The sequence below is a fragment of the Stegostoma tigrinum genome, chromosome 4 (genome assembly GCF_030684315.1).
Source record: "Stegostoma tigrinum isolate sSteTig4 chromosome 4, sSteTig4.hap1, whole genome shotgun sequence".
Lineage (NCBI taxonomy): Eukaryota > Metazoa > Chordata > Chondrichthyes > Orectolobiformes > Stegostomatidae > Stegostoma > Stegostoma tigrinum.
This window is the reverse complement of record NC_081357.1, coordinates 45,603,278-45,616,308: the sequence shown is the minus strand read 5'-3', so window position 1 is coordinate 45,616,308 and position 13,031 is coordinate 45,603,278.

Below are 13,031 nucleotides of genomic sequence, written 5' to 3'. Positions count from 1 at the left end.
TGCAACAATTCAGTTCTGCATTGGCTGGCATCCAGATGTTAATTGCCACACTAGGACTGTTAATCACCAACAAGATCGTGAATTGCATATCCTGCAGCAACATACCACATCTCTAAATAAAGGACTACTTCCCTGGACAGCAGCAAACATGGTCTCTAATATAGGAGCACTGAGGCATTTGCTTTGGTAGGAGTCCTGTGAGTATAATTGACAAATCTGTCACTTAGTGTATAGGTGGGGTTATGTGACCCTGATTTAATGCAGCACAGTGGAAGTTTGTGAAGCAATCACTAAATTAAAACAAAGATCCATCTGGTGATTATATTTTGACAGCTCTTCATCAAAAGAAACAACATTTATGAGCCATGATATTCTCCTGAGTGAAATACTGCCTGGTATGCATCATCACTGAAGAGGATAGCTTGCATATTCTGTGTCTGACCAATGTCTATAAAAACATTAAAGATACATTTAGTGCCTTCTACATACTGTAAGGTTGCTTCCAAAAATAGCAGACAGCTTAACATACCTGATTGATCTTTTATGATGCCAGAATCATACAACTTACAAAAAGATTGCCAGGCTTCTCAGAAAGGAAGGCCAATAGTCAGCTTGGAAAAATAGTTTCTGGCAGTCGTATTTGAAAACACAACAAATCTTTCTGCCTACACAAACACACACACACACACACACACACACACACACACACACACGCGCGCGATAGTTACATCTATGCTTCTGTGATCACCTTATGATGTTTCCCAATGTTAAAAGTGTAGAATGAAAGAAAGCTGTTGTTGCCATTATTCACTGATATTGCCGACATGGTTGTGAATTCATGCCACAATATAAGTAGGTGATATGTGGCAGCAGCAAGTGCTGTGCACCTAAGTAATATAGAAAGGCATTAAATATACTTTGGCACACTATCAGGCTATTTTTAAGCAAGGGTTGGGATTTCATACCTTGAGGAAATCTTTTGTATAGAGAATATAATTAGCAATGCCATCCTGAATTAAAGTTGAACTTTCACTGTGTAATTATTATAGTATTAGGACATTCTATTGGGAGATTCCTAAAGAAAAATATGCAGCCTGCAATCTGAGTAGGGTAAATTTTTATATTTAGCCAAACATCCAACACCTAAATAAAATAACATGAAAAGGGCTCATCAAGTGACTTTTCTAGCATTAAGTTTCTGGCGTAATAATCCTTTCACAATCTTTCTTCCACAAATTTTGAGGGACACACTGAAGAACAGTCTCCTTTTTCAACTCCACTGAAAAGTTTCATAAAAGAGAAATGGCCACCAACATTCAGAGTTTGTACAGTATGACCTCGGGGCCGAACATCTACCAGAAGTTGAGAGGCAAAAGGCCAGCCCCTGAAGCATAAAAGGGGCTCACATCACTATTAAATAATTCTTTCTCAGGGAAGCAGATTTGTAATTAGTTACTGTGGTAACTGTGGAGGACTGGAAGTAAGCCTCAGACAATGAAAGCTAAGAAGATGTGTTCAGAGGAGTAGAGCATATTCTTTTGTATCTGTTAGTTTGTTTTCTGATTTGCTATGCCGTGCCCAAAGTAAAAAAAGTCTCACCATTTGAAAGGACATTGATAAAACAGTGGCTCAGGATTAGCAGAGAAAGAATGTAACAGACTGCAATAAAAAAAACCAAAATTCCTCGGTAGTTTGATGCAGCTTTTCAATGGCCAGAGTGCAAGATTTGTTTAAAGTAACCTCACCTTGTCATTTTCAATAAACTACCTACATACATTTAAAATTATGGTGATAGAAGTTATGTTTTCTATAAAGGTAGAAATGCTATACTGTATATATACCATTCAAATACAATGCATATCAGAACTGGAGGTTGTGTGTTGTACATCATTTATAGGCAGTGCTTTGTACCTTCATTGGTATGGGGTTACAGGTAATATACAGCAAACACCTTTTATCTTAAGATTACAGCTGGAAAACTAGATTTCATATTCAAAATTTTTATTTAGATTTTCATCTGTCAGTTTTGCAAGCCTGTACAGTGATCTTAGGCTGACATGAGACACCTGCCAACCTGACTATTTAAGCTATGCTGAGATCAGTTTAAAGCAAACGTTTTAAAAGACTGAAGAGTTGAGCATTTTTCAGCACTGAGAGGTACTGATTCAGAGAACAAATCCTGAGAGCTAATTTGAAATATAAAGTTATGACTAATGAATGGAAAAAAAAGCCTAATTTGTGGATATATGTCATGGAACTACTCAAATAGTTTAACTTAGGATTGCTTTCCATTTTTGTGGTTCTCTAACATTTTATCCTTTGAGTTTAAACAGTCACCCTTGTGTCCTGTTTTAGTGCCCTTCATAAAATACTCTCCTTTCAGCATATCGAATAGCTCCACCAGAATGACCATGACAATGGATGGTCATTTTACTGCTGTAAAGAGGTTTAATGATTAAGAGGTTGAAACAAGACATTAAGACAGAAGCCATTGATTAACACCCATGAAACTCCTTTGGTTTAAAATGTTCTGTTGACAGGATCAAGAGTGTTTTTCATCCTGTTCCAAAGTAGGAACATCTGCATTTTTATCAATACCTCCCACTTAGCAGATATGGTTAATGTGTAATTAATGAAACAATCTTTCTAGTGGATACATGCAGTCTTCAACAGGTATCCCTCCAGTCTTGACGAAGCAGAAATAAAGCTGGCCTGCCTTCCCTCCTTGTACTGCCATTCAGCTATAATAAACCCTGTTCCCAGCTTATCAGACCAGCTTACATCTTAATCTTTTTTATCAGCCTCCTTAGGGAGTTGAGATGAAAACCTTCATTTTCTGGTCACATGAGTCCATTGGAAGTGGATGAACCAAACGCCAAGCTACATACAAAGCAGAATAGAGGTTGCAGAGCAGAAAAGAATATACAAAGGAGCCAAAAAGAGATAGACAATTGACTGGATTGAAAAGATAGTTAAACAGTAGGGTTTGGGATGCAGGCTAGTTCAGAGCTGGATCATATACACAGATTTGGCTTCAGCTGTCAAGAAAGGAGGCAAATTGATGTTGGAGTATGAACCAATCAAATTTCTTGGAATTGGGCGGCAAATTTTTCCTACTATTTGTTTTTCCTTTGTGCCACTATTTACGAATGTTTTAATGAGTCGATCCCTGTATGTGCTACATGACTTGAAAATTTATTCGCTAATCCATTTTCTTTGCACCTCGGTTTGTTTTCAAACATTATTTTGCATACTCTATTGTAACTTCTACAAGATGAATGGATTTTCTCTTGTGGGTATACTAAAGTTATCAATGTTTCAGCTGAAAATAAGAAAAAGGAAATATTGCAGAGTGCCAGCTACAGCAACTGGAAGTGCAAGATTACATTTTTCTGTATAAGTTCCATTAGATGCTGAAGTGTCTATAAAATGTACAAATGTGATCATTTTCCATTTTAAATCTTGATTTCCAGATTGAATAGGTTCTCTGTCATTTAATAGATATTTATTATTTATCATTAAACCGCTATTAACATGTACTTTCTGATGAAGCAGGTGCAGAAGTAAATCCTAAAGCAGTTGGGGAAGAATTTCAGTTTTTGCCGGTATACATAGTGAAACTTCTGGCATAATCCCAAATGATACTCACTAGTATGGATAAGAGACTTGAACTAGTCAGGGTCTTAGAAATCTTGATTGACTCTGATGCTGCACATTCAGTGGGTGCGATGCAAAATGACATTCATCATCATCCTGACATTATGCTTCGCGTTGCTGTTCAATATTTCCTCTAGATTTGCAATGGACTAACAGGACCAGTGTTACACCAGCCCCTTTGGACTATTGCGTACTATGGTGAACGTTCTTAAATCAGTGCCTTTTAAATTTTTACAGAAATTTCCTGATAATGATCCTATCTGCTCTTACAAATGTGGCATTGAAGCAAGCAATAAATTCACAGCGCTTTAGAATGTGGATGCTCAGAGGGTTAAGCAGTATTGTCAGTTTTGATTCTGGCTTCCTTGAAAGATCCAATACTACAGTAATTTTTTTTAAAAATTCATTCACAAGATGCGAGTGTTTTTGGCTAACCCAACACTCTATTGCCCATCATCAACTGCCCTTGAGAATGTGGCACTGAGCTGGCGTCTTGAACCACTGCAGTCCATATGGTGTAGGTACACTTAAAATGCTGTTAGGAAATGTTCCAGGATTTTGACCTGGCGTCCAAGATACATACTGGTGTTCTCCTTCAATTGTTGCCCTATTCTGGTGACAAACTCTATTTTCTAATCTTTCTATTGCTGACTAATGCTGAATTTACATTGGAAATGAGTTGGGCTCAAAACAAAGCACAGGAATCTAGAGAGGAACTCTGCCCCTGTAAGGCCTGTCTGCAATCATTTTATTGCTCATGTTAAGTTTCTGGAAAATGATAAATTCACAGAATCTTGATATGCAGAATTAAGCAAAGACAATGCACTAGGACCTCAAGGAGAAATGGCCGAATTGTCTCTTGCTGGAAATGGCAATTGCCTGGTACTTGTGTGGCATGAATGTCACTTGGCAAAGTGACAAAGAAAGGAAGGAATGTCTTGCTTGATGTATTTGTTTGGAATTTTCAAACAGCTGAGGTTTGAGCTCACTTAAACTAAGCTCATTGCTCTTTTAAGATGGCAACGAGGCAAATGCAGATTAATTTGCAATATGTTTACATACTGATGTTTGATGATGTAACTTCATGACCAATGTTCTTTTGATCCTGGTAACGTAACTCACATTTAGATGCTTCTGTCTAATTCTTGATGTGATAAATTATCTTGCTAAGTTACGAAATGCAATTGTTTCATTCAAAGTAGTAATTCTTCACTTTCAGTTGTTGACTCACTTTTGTATATCTTCAAAATTTTCTGCCTGATTTCAGGTTTGCTGTTTCAATTTGTCATTCAGCACATATTGGAAATTTAGGCATGTACTTTGGATTCTTTCATTTACTGTTTAGAAAACAATATTTTCTGATTTGTGTTTTTAGTAAAACAAGGTCACCAGGACAGCATCAATGAAGGCTCTGGGAACTGGAAATGTGGTATGTGTAATGAACCAAAACATCAAAACCACAATGGTGGGTTCAGAATGAAAAAATAAGTTGACAGCATTACAGTGCTGAGTTAAGCCTCGTGGCACCATATGTTGGGTTTTTACTTGTAACATATTTGCAAGTTGTGAATATTAATTATTTTAATACTTTTTGAAATTAACTCCAACTTCCAAAATCAGGTAAGTAGAGCAAGGCCTCATCGTGTCACCCCGTTCATGTTTATCAGAATGTAGGAAGAGGAATAGGCCATTCAGCCCCTCATGCCTGCTCCCCCATTTAATGAAATCATGGTTAATCTGTAGCCCAACTCTATATATCTGCCTTTCACCTGTACCCTTTAATATCTTTTCCTCACAACAATGTATCTATCTCAAATTTAAAACTAACAACATCACTGCCATTTATTGGAGAGAATTCCAAATATCGTACCACCCTTTATATATGGTAGTGTTCCCTAAAGTCTCTCCTGAATGGTCGACTGTGTCCCCTAGTTCTAGAGTAGTCAGCCAGCTGAATTAGTTTACCTTTATCCACCCCATCTTTTCCTCAAAACATAGAGTCATAGAGTCATGCAACATGGAAGCAGACCCTTCGGTGCAAAGAGTCCATGCTGACCATTATCCCAAACTAAGCTAATCCAACCTGTCTGCACGTGGCTCATATACTTCTAAATCTTTCTTCATCATGAACTTATCCAAACATCTTTTAAATGTTGTAACTGTGCCTGCATCCACTACTTTCTCTGGCAGTATGAACAAGTCAACCCTTATATCCTTTATAAATTTTTTTCCTCTCACCTTAAAAGTATCACCCTTAGTTTTGAACTCCCCAAACCGAGGGAAAGGAGCCTTGTCATTCACCTTATCTATATCCCTCATGGTTTTATAAGCCTTAATAATGCGACCCTTCAATCTCCTACACTCCAAAGCCTCTCTTTATAACTCAAGACCTCCATTCCGAGCAACATCCTAGTAAATTTTTTCTGAACCCTCTCTAGTTTAATAATATTCTTTCTATGAGAGGGTGACCAGAACCGAACACAGTACTCCAGAAGAGGCCTCATTAATGTCCTGTAAAACCTCAACATGATGTTCCAACTTCTATACTCAAAAGTTTGAGCAATGAAAGCAAGTGTGTTAAATGCTTTAATCCCCCTAGCTACGTGTGACGCAAATTTCAAAGAATTATGTATGTGAACTCCTAGGTCTCTTTGTTCAACAACACTCCCTAGCGCCCTACTATTAATTGTAAAAGACCTGTGCTTGTTTGTATTACAAAAATTAATTATATCACATTTGTTCAAATTAACACTTTGAAGACTCTGATCCAATCGCCCTTAACCTTCTAAATTCCATAGAAATAGACCTAGTTTGCATAATCTCACCCTATAACAACGCCTGTTGTCCAGCTATCATTCTTGTAAACCTTCATTGTACTCCCTCTAGGACCAATATATCCATCCATGTGGTGCCCAGATCTGCTCCCAGTAATCAAGCATGGCCTGAACAGATTTTCGTATCGTTTCAGCATGACTTCTGCATTCGTATCGAGTTAGTCATAGAGTTATACAGCATGGAAACGGGCCTTTCAATCCAACTCATTGATGTCGACCAGATATCCTAAACTGATCCAGTCCCATTTGCCAGCATTTGGCCCATATCCCTCTAACCCATTCCTATTCATATACCTATCCAGATACTTTTTAAATGTTGTAATTGTAGCAGTGTCCACCACTTCCTCTGGCAGGTCATTCTATACATGCATCACCCTCTGCATGAAAAAGTTACCCCTTAGGTTGCCCTTAAATCTTTCTCCTCTCACTTTACACCTATGCCCTCTACTTTTGGAGTCTCCCCCAACCTCCCCAGAGAAAAGACTTTTTTCTATTTAGCCTATTCATGCCCCTCATAATTTTATAATTCTCTATGAGGTTACCCCTTAGCCTTTGAATCTCCAGGGAAAATAGCCCCAGTCTGTTTAGCCTTTCCCCATAGCTCAAACCCTCCAACCCTGGCAATATCCTTGTAAATCTTTTCTGAACCCTTTCAAGTTTCACAACATCCTTCCTATAGCTGGGAGACCAGAAGTGAACGCAATATTCCAAAAGTGGCCTAACCAATGTCCTGAAGAGCCACAACATGACCTCCCAACTCCTGTCCTCATGCACTGACCAATAAAGGCAAGCATTCCAAACACCTTTTTCACTATTCAATCTACCTGTGACTCCACTTTCAAAGAACTATGAACTTGCACTCCAAGGTGGCTTTGTTCAGCAACACTACCCAGGACCTAACCGTTAAGTGTATAAATCCTGTCCTGATTTGCCTTTCCAAAATGCAGCACCTCACATTTATCTAAATTAAATTCCATCTGCCAATCCTAGCCCATTGGCCCCTCTGATCAAGATCCCATTGTATTCTGAGGTAACCTTCTTCGCTGTCTACTACACTCCCAATTTTGGTGTCATCTGCAAACTTACTAACCATACCTCCTGTGTTCACATCCAAATAATTTATAGAAGCGATGAACAGCAGGTGGACCCAACCTCGATCCTTGTGGCATACTGCTGGTCACAGGCCACCAGTCTGAAAAGCAAACCTCCACCAGCACCCTGTGTCTTCTACTTTTGAGCCAGTTCTGTACCCTCTCTTCTCTGTGATCTAACCTTGCTAACCAGTCTACAATGAGGAACCTTGTTCAATGCCTTATTGAAGCCCATGTAGTTCAATAGACAATAGGTGCTGAAGTAGGCTATTCGGCCCTTCGAGCCAGCACCACCATTCATTATGATCATGGCTGATCATCCACAATCAGTATCCTGTTCCTGCCTTATCCCCATAACCCTTGATTCCACTGTCTTTAAGAGCTCTATCTATCTCTTTCTTGAAAGTATCCTGAGAGTTGGCCTCCACTGCCTTCTGGGGCAGAGCATTCCCTATATCCACCACTCTCTGGGTGAAGAAGTTTTTCCTCAACTCTGTTCTAAATGACCTACCCCTTATTTTTAAGCTGTGTCCTCTGGTTCTGGACTCTCCCATCAGCGGAAACATGCTTCCTGCCTCCACAGTGTCCAATCCCTTAATAATCTTATACGTCTCAATCAGATCTCCTCTCATCCTTCTAAACTGAAGAGTATACAAGCCCAGTCACTCCAATCTTTCAACATATGATAGTCCCGCCATTCCGGGAATTGACCTCGTGAACCTACGCTGCACTCCCTCAATAGCAAGAATGTCCTTCCTCAAATTGGGAGACCAAAACTGCACACAATACTCCAGGTGCGGTCTCACCAGGGCCCTGTACAGCTGCAGAAGGACCTCTTTGCTCCTGTACTCAATTCCTCTTGTGATGAAGGCCAGCATGCTATTAGCTTTCTTCACTACCTGCTGTACCTGCATGCTTGCTTTCATGCCCACTGCTCTGCCCTCAGCAATCCTCTTAATTATATCTTCAAAAAAACTCAATCAATTTTGTGAGGCATGATATCCCATGCACAAAACCATGTTGACTATCCCCAACTAGGCTTTGCTTTTCCAAGCATATATAAACTGTGTTCTCAGGATTCCCTCCAACAACTTGCCCACCACTAATGTCAGGCTGTCCGGCCTATAGTTCCCTGGCTTTTCCTTGATATGTTTCTTAAATAGTACCAGCATGTTAGCCAACCTCCAGTGTTCCGTCACCTCACCTGTGGCTGTCAATGATACAAGTACCTCAGCAATCTATTCACTAGCTTCCCATAGGGTTCCAGGGTACACCTGATCAGACCCTGGGGATTTATCCACCTCAGTGTGTTTTACTATGTCCAGCATTCCGCTCCTTTGTAACATGGACCTTTTTCAAGGTGTCTATTTATTTCCCCACATTCTCTAAATTCCATATCCTTCTCCACAGTAACTACTCATGCAAAATATACATTTAGTATCTTCCACATCTCCTGTATTCCATGCATTGGTGATCTTGCTGATATTTAAAGGGCGCTATTCTCTCCCTAGTTACCCTTTGGTCCTTAAAGTGTTTGTAGAATCCCTTTAGATTCTCTTTATCCCTATTTGCCAAAGTTATCTCATTTCCCCTTTTCCTCTCCTGTTTGCTCTTTAAATATATTCTTACTGCCTTATTCTCCTCTCAGGAATCATGTGATTTTTGCTCCCTATACCTGACATATGCTTCCTTCTTATTCTTGACCAAAACCTCAATTTCTCTAGTCATTCAGCATTCCCTACACCTACGGGGATTGACCTTCACCCTAACAGGAACATACTTTCTCTGGACTCTTGTTATCTTAGTTTTGAAGACTTCCCATTTTCCAGCCATCCCTTTACCTGTCCCCAATCAACTTTTGAAAGTTCTTGCCTCATACTGTAAAAATTGACATTCCTCCAATTTAGAACTTCAACTTTTAGATCTGGTCTATCCTTTCTCGTCACTATATTAAGACTAATAAAATTATGGTTGCTGGCTCTGAAGTGCTCCCCCACTGACAAATCAATCACCTGCATTGCCTTTCTTCCCAAGTGTAGGTCAGGTTTTGCACCTTCTCTAATAGGTACATTGACATATTGAATCAGAAACTTTTCTTGTACACGCTTAACAAATTCCTTTCCATCCAACCCCTTAAGAGTCCCAGTCTATGTTTGGAAAGTTAAAATCCCCTACTGTTACGACCCTATTATTCTTACATATAATTGACATCTTCTTCCAAATCTGGTTCTCAATTTCCCACTGACTATTGGGAGGTCTACAGTACAATCCCAATAAGGTGATCATCACTTTCTTATATCTCAGTTCGAACCAAATAGCTTCCCTGGACCTATTCCTCTGAATATTCTCCCTAAACACAGCTGTAATGTTATCCCTAATCAAAATCAAAACCCCTCCTCTCTTGTCCCCATTTCTTTCCTTCCAATAATATAGAACATTAAGCTGTCAGCTCTGTCCATCCCTAAGCCACATCTCTTAATTGCTATAGTATCTCAGTTCCATGTTTCCAACGATGCCCTGAGTTCATCTGCCTTATCTGTTAGGCCTCTTGCATTGAAATAAATGCATATTAAACGATCAGTCCTACCTCATTCTCAACTTTGTTCCTGCCTTGTCTGTTTGACTTGCTTCTTTTCCCAGCTGTATCAGTCTCAGACTGATATATTTCCTCACTATCTCCCTGGGCACACCCCCACCTCCAAACTTAATAGTTTAAATCCTCCTGAGCAGCCCTACCAAATCTCCCCACCAGTGTATTCGTCCCCTTCCAATACAGGTCCGGTCTTACTTCTTATACAGATCACTTCTACCTCAGAAGATATTCCAATGATCCAAAAACGTGAGTTCTTCTCCCCTTCACCAGCTCCTCAGCCACACATTCATCTTCCTATTCCTACCCTCACTAGCTCGTGGCACTGGGAGTAAGCCAGATTTTACTATCCTTCAGGACCTACTTTTTGAATCCCTGCCTAACTTTCTATATTCTATCCTCAGAAATGCATTATTTCCACTTCCTATGTCATTAGTTCCATGTGTACAATGACATCCTGTCGGTCCTGCTGCCCTTTGAGAATTTTCTGCGCCATTTCCGAGGTATCTTTGATCCCATCTCCAGGGAGGCAACACTCCATTCTGATGTATCGCAGTCGACTGCAGAATCATCTGTCTGTGGCTCTAACTAGAGTGTTCCCCATCATAATGGATTGCTTGAAACCTGGCCTAGCCCTGTTTACATTGGAGCCAGTCTTGATACCAGAAACCTGAATGTCAGTGCTACATCCCCGTGAGAGTCCATCACCTCCTATATTTTCCAAAACAACATACTTAATAATGTGAATAATTACAGATCCCTGTGTTCTCAGTTCATTGATTTCTTTTTTTTGTTTTCACTCTGTTTGCTTGCTAGAATAGAATAGAATATGCCTCAGTTTGCTGGGGTGGTTGGAGTCACTCCCGTTCTGTTTTGCAGTGGTTTGTACGTTGGGTTTAGTTCAATGTATTTGTTGATGGAGTGCATATAAGTAACAAGCAGGACGGGGCACCAACGCTTCACTGGTGTGATACATCAGAATGGGGTGTTGCCTCCCTGGAGATGGGATCAAAGATATCTCGGAAATGGCGCAGAAAATTCTGGAGATGCACTGACGATGTTACCTAGCAGGTCACGAAACATCTGCAATCAAACACACTGGCTCAGTGAGCAAGTCTACAACCTCATGCTTACACGATGCTAAAGGCATGGTTGATCAGGCCTTCTCTAGAACCATGACTCCAGGTAGCCAAGACGCTGTATCTTAGGCACCTGCGGCTGTCACTGGCTGTCAGATCCTGCTGCTGCATGGTTTTGGATAGTGATCCATTGTTGCTGCCACGCAAGGTGATAGTGGCACTCAACTTTCTCACTACCAGCTAGTTCCGAATTCATGGACACCACGTTTTTGCATTATGCACTGTTAAATACAGGATTATCAAAGAGGTGACCAATACCCTCTTTCATCTTGTCAATGAGTTCATTTATTGAACCACAGATGTTAACCATCAGGTGGCAAGGACGATGGGTATTCATGAACATTTCCCATCTCCCTAGATGGTGAATATTTAGGCAATTCACAAACGACAGCCCAGTAAGTTACTTGATGACACAAGTTCTTGAGGTGATCAGCTTTTCAGCCAAAGTCAATGGACTGAACCTTACCATCATTGAGGTTCTTCTGCTGTTTGAATAAAATATGCTCCCAACTTCAATGCTTTCAGTAGGCTGCACAGTTGTCACAATTTTACAAGACAGACAGTCATAAGCATTCGCTGTGTATTTAAGGCGGCAGGTTAATTCATGAAGCAGGACATCAGTCCAAAGCTAGGGATGGCTACAGGCCCTATGGGAAGAGTGATGGTGATGCAAACAGGGCACCATAAAGTTGCCTCAACCAAAACATTCTGAAGATTTAAAAATCTTTCAAGGTAGTGAGTTTACGTAATATCGGTTTACCTTCTTTGAAATGTAGAGGTAAAGGGGTGATTTGATTGAACGTTTTAAGATTTTGAAAACACTTGATAGGATAAATAGAGGGATTTTTTTTCTGTGTGGGTGTAGGATTCTTGGAAAAACAAACATCAGTTAATATCAAAGAAAGGAGAGAGACAAGGCAATGTGTCTTTGTAAGAATGATAGTAGGAATGTGGAACACACTCAAAAAACCTAAATGTTCATTTAATTGATAATTTAAACCTGTGATTAATCATGCTTTGATAAATATGGGTACAAATGAATACAAAAGCAAGTAATTAGAATTAGGTTACTCATCAGCCATTCGCTAACTGAATAGCAGAATGAGTTTGAGGGGCTGAATGGTTTACTGCTGTTCCTAGTTATTTTATTAATTTCCTTCAGCTGAGTTCCTTCGCTTGTTAACTACTGTTAAATTGAAAGGGCAGCTCTGAGGCTAGTTCTGCTTTGCAAACTAAGAATGCAAATGTATCAGCACAGCATGGCTTTCTGCTTATGGGTGGCTGCAAACAGACCCTCGAGCTGTTTTGAATTGAGAGCCTCAGCTGGTTACAACAAAGTCCCTCCAAGCTACATTGGGTGATTCTCCATTATTTATGCCACTAAAAGGGCCTTACCAGGCGGGGAGCCCCCTACACATGATCTCTAGATCAGTAATAAATTAATTTATAAATTTGTAAAATATCAAGTATCTGTGGAGAATCTAAGTGTGTTTTGTAAAGAGGAGCATACTCTAAGTTAAAAAGCATGCTTCTTTTATTATCTGTCCTTTACGTGAATATACTTTTTAGCTACAAGCTATGTCTTACTTCCAAGCCAAATATCCAATTGTGTTGCACATAGTGCATTGAATGATTTATTTTCTTTCAGGAGAATGGGTAAGTAAATATCCCCAGTTCATTTTCCATTTGGAAAAAGAAGCTGACACACTAGTCTTGCTAT